This window comes from Lipotes vexillifer, unplaced genomic scaffold (assembly GCF_000442215.2).
Source record: "Lipotes vexillifer unplaced genomic scaffold, Lipotes_vexillifer_v1.1 scaffold591, whole genome shotgun sequence".
In the NCBI taxonomy this organism is placed as follows: Eukaryota; Metazoa; Chordata; class Mammalia; order Artiodactyla; family Lipotidae; genus Lipotes; species Lipotes vexillifer.
The window spans coordinates 2,172,836-2,177,786 of NW_006791954.1; positions in this window are offsets into that span (position 1 = coordinate 2,172,836).

Sequence of the window (4,951 nt, forward strand, 5' to 3'; positions counted from 1 at the left end):
CCAGGAAACTCAAGTCAAATAGGGAGGGGAAAAAAAACTATTTAAATGGAAAGCAGTTAATTTTTTTTAAGGAGAGAAGGTGAAATTTTGGTTTATTAACACTGGAAAAAAAATACTACCTATAGGAAAGTCCATCAGGTTTGTTTTGTACAGTATGGGAAGGACATCATCTACCTGTTCTGTAGCTTTCTGGAATTTTCCTCCCCTTTTCTATGTTGCTAATTGTTAAGGTCTTTGGTAAAATCTTGCTGTTTTGTAAGCCCCATCTTTGACACTGTCTGTGTGGTCTGTGGGTCTGGAATAATATGTGTGGTTCCCCGGTTTCCTGAGCACACCCCCCTTCCCAGTAGCGGCACTGAAGGGGCCTTAGGGAGCCCTAAGGACCCACCAACTAGCTCAAATGTCCCCTCTGTGCACCTGGCCTGCCCGCTGCTCCTTGCTCCCACCAGCCCCTGTGATCCTCTTTGCATTCTATGTGTATCTGAAGGATGGAGAAATAAAAGCAATTAAAAATAAACAGATCCCCTATTTTCTGTGTCTCCCTAAGGCTGGGAGGGAGTGAGGGATAGTCATGCATCCCAGCACCCCTTTGCTCCAGCTTCTTCTGTTGGCCCATTTCTTTCTGTGCTGGGGCCTGCTCTTTTTTCTTGTGCCCCTTGCTCTGGGGGCTGCCAACTAGTGAACCTCGGATACCACACACACACATTCCCTTTACATTTTTTTACACATATTGACACACAGATGCACCCAACCACACCTATTTACAGGCTGACACTGCACATAAATATATACATTGTCACACACAGTCACAGACATCCATATTCATATGTTCACAAATAAACATACAGGCATTCACACATCCCAAACCCTGCCCAGAACACATAGTATTCACATTCACTCACACAAGTAAACCCACATTCATACTCACAGACATATTTATACATACCAGGGTACACTCACACATTGGCTCATAAAACACACAGATTCACATTTGCCCCCAAGTAAATACGTCCTTGAGTCCACATGCCCAGTCGCACACGTTCACAAAACAAAACAAAAAACAAACCCCCCACAGTTCCACAAACTCTTCCTCATTCAGGCCTTCACACCAGGCTGTGGCTCGGCGCCACCGAGGCACAAATATAGAGCTGGAATCTAAAGTGCTAGGCCTCAAGCGAAGAAGGAACGGAAGGAAAGGGAAGGTGACCACCCAAATCCACTCCCCCTTCTCGCGCCGGCGGGCGGGCGGCGTTGGGCAGAGGCCAGGCCGGCGAGCAAAAACCTCCCGGCCGCCCAATCAGGCCTCCAACGTCAAGATGCTCCTGGCTTTCCGCTCGGTCGGCAAACATTTTCCGCAAGAGCTATTCGGTTATTTTATTGAAATTTATTTTACTTTCATTTATTTTAATTTATCTCATTCTAAATTGACCCAGCGGCCCAAGTAAAACTTGAAATTGGGGGAAGAAAATGAGCGCCGATAGCGAGAAGCTGAGTGGTGCGAACTACCCGGCTGCTGTGGCCACATCCCTGCTGCTCTGAGCCCGGCCGCCCGCCTTCCGTGGGCTGCCTCTGAGCCTTTCTCCCCGCTGTCCGCGCTGCCGGCAACCTGGAATCTTCTCCGGAGTACAGAGAAAGAGAAAAAAGAAAAACACTTGTGTGTGTGGGAGGTTGTTTCCTTTCCCGCATTTGGGCGCTGGTAGCTCGGTTCAAAATTCGGGCATATTTCAGGGGACCTGGGAAAACTGGGGTGAATCTGGGTTGTTTTTTGTCTCCAAAATACCCCCTTGATTGAGGGATAAATACCCAGAGGACGGTGCCTACGTAGCTAGACCGGCGGAGTTGATTTTTAGTATCTATTCGATTATAAACCCTGAATTATTTAAATTTAAAGATCGGGCCTCGGAACAGAGAAGGGGAAGAGGGTTGGAAGGAAGCGTGTTTTAGGAGAATCTGTTTAATCTGAATTTGTAAGTAAAAGGCTCCTAAACCTCCAGTTCCCTCATTAATGACCGCAGACCCCCCCCGCCCCCCACAGAGCATAGGGAGTTGTCCCTGGGAACCTGGGCGTGTGGGCATTTGGGTGGGAGAGTCAAGGGTCCGGCTTTACCCTCCTCCAATTTCTGGGGTGCAGAGGCAAGCATCCAGTGGCTAGAGTGTCTGCCTTGGCCCCCATTAGCCTCTTTGGGGCAAAAAGTAGGCCTTAGGAGATGTAGGGCCCCACACCAGCAAAGCTACAAGCTTCACAGGTGGGGTTCCCGCCATCTATAGTGCTGGGAGTGAGGGGGGCATTCAGAGGTGGGAAAGGGGGCACTGAAGCTTTCATTTTGCCCTGTTGCAAGTGGCAACTCTGAACACTAGCTGCTGCTCCTAACTCACCCCCAGATTGCCTTAGAATAGTCCCTGTGTGGAGGCTTTGGGGTGAATTTTTACTAGAAGAGGGGGACAGAACTCCTGTGAGAATAGGGAGGTTCCAAAAAGAACCCCCTTCCCAGCTGGATGCTTGTGCCTCCTCTGCCTGATTCCCCACACCCCAAATCGCACCCCTTCTCAGACTGGGGTTTCCCCAAAAATCGAGAAGGAGAAGAAAAGAAGATGGCGACTGAGAAAAGCGTTGCTGGCGGAGCAGCCATGAAGAAATGCAATAAATTCCTTGTTGTTTTATGAAAATTTACAACTTTGTGATAGAAGTTTATGAGTGGTTGAATCCAGCGATTGGCCAGCGCCGGTCATGTGGCCGGGCGATCGTGAACATGAACTTTTTATCATTTCCCTGGTGGTTATAATGCAGCATTCTTTTGGACACCACACCTAGGTCGGAGCACTGTCGTCCTTCAGGGCTCCAGCCTCTTGATATTTTTATACTTCAGTATCAGCTCGATAAAGCAAAAGAGAGAGAGGAAAAGCGAGGGGGAGAGGAAAGAAGAGAGAGAGAGGGAGAGAGAGGGGGGGAAGGAGGGGTGGGAATTACACAAAAGAGAAAACCAAAAATAATTTTAATTTCTAAGTTAATTTGCTTGCTGATCTGGGATTTTAGTCATCATGGAGGGTAAATGGACAATCTGCCCAGGACTGCAGCCTGATACCATTTTTCAAAGCCAGAACTTACTCCATTTTCTATGCAAATATCAGAAAAGCGAACACCCTCTCTTCCCAAGTCAGAGAAGGGGAAGCAACGGCTCTCAGGTTGGGACAATATTATCTGGAAGATGAAGAAGAAACCGAACGCTCTCTCTCTCTCTCTCTCTCTTTTTTTTTTCTTTCCTTTCTCTCCACCCCCTTCAATCGGAGGAAAGAAATCCCAAGGTCTGCAAAGGTAAGGGAAATTCTACAATTTCTTCTTATTCTTTTGAATCGATTTTACAGGGGGTGGGGCTTGGGTTTGTCTCTCTCTCCCCCCCCCCCCCCCCGGCCAAGACGGGGCTGAACCCCGCCTCTGGGAGCTGCAGGGAGAAGCTTCTCAGGACATTCGGTGGCCGAGATAGGGGTGGCTGCTTCCTGGATGGGGAGCAGGGCAGGGAGACGGGAGGAGGAACCGAAAGGGGCCACGGAGGCGAGCTCTAAGTCGTCTTTTTAAGCTGGGAGGAGAGGTTTAAGCGAGGGGGCTGCAAAAGAGAGGATGGGGATGTCTGGGCTTCGGGACGCCGGCAGAAGCCAGTTGCGACGGCCTCTGTGGGTTTGCGCCCCCTCCCCCTCCACCATCCTTCCCTTGTTCCGGCCTCCCCCAATTGCCCCCGCGCAGTTCTCTTGCCCGGTGCGGGTATCGGGTATCGGTGGTTTCCCGGCAGCACTGGCACAAGGGGCGGTGGCGCTGAGGGACGTCCTGGTCTCTGGAGGGCCTGGAATCTCCGCAGAGGCCAGCGAGGGCGAGGAGGCGTCTAGAGAGACACAGAGAGAACAATTCACAGAGAAATGCTCATTATCTCCTTTCGGAGATATTTCTGAAATTAAAGGGCTGTGGGTGGAGGCACCCAAATCGAGGGAGACCTCCCAGGAAGCATGCCTCCTGAAAATGCCCAGGTCGTTCGCCACTCCCGCAGGAGGGAGCCTCACTCTACAGGGAGACAATTTTGTGGTTTTTAACGCGGTAGGTTACAGCGTGTTGATTTCTGTGCAATATTGGTTCTATTACTTGTGTTTTATTGGTATGGATTTCGGTGGAGGAGAAAATTGCCGTGTGTGTCTTGATGTGGAAACATTTCAAACTTTCCTAGATCCAAATGTGGTGATTGTGAAGAAGCTGTTTAACGCGTTGTTTTAGGCATGTAAACAAAAGAGAAAAACAAAAACAAAAAAGAGAGAAGAATAAAATTTAAAAATATCCCATTAGGGGACCTGATGGTGTCCGGACCAGAAAGCTGCCTGGCACTGAGCTCAGACAGCTAATCCTGTCCCTCCGGCGCCTGATTTCATTCCCCAGCCAGGCCTCCGGGGGCGGGGGTAGGGGGGGGAGAAGAACCGTAGGGCGGGAGGCCGAGATTCCTAAAGTAGCTGGTGGGGTTGAAAAAGGCACAAGTCGCTAGGTGAGGACTTAAAAATAGAGAGGGCTTCTGGGGAAGCTGCCAGACGGCAGATAAGGGACTTAGGGCGCGGAGGGCAGGAGAGACTGTGATTTAGTTTGGTTTGCAGGAATAGGTGATTGCTTTCCTCTTTTTAAAGAGCAGATGCAGAGCATTCAGCCTCGGGCCTCTGGTTGCCCAGGGATTTGGGGGTCTGGGTGTGTGTAGGGGGATATTGACCCTCTCAATCCTGAGCTGAGAAGAGAGAAGCAGCCACTTGTGGCGCTGGAGGGGGGCCCCTGGAGGCACAGGTAGATGCCCTCGAAGCAGGCCCGGAATGGGTGCCTGAAGGGACTCCTCGGCTGCGTAGCGAGAGGAGTTCTCGGCCAGCACCCACGGCACTAAGAGCCTATTCTCAAAGGAAAAATTCCCCAAACCCACCCAGACTGAAGGTC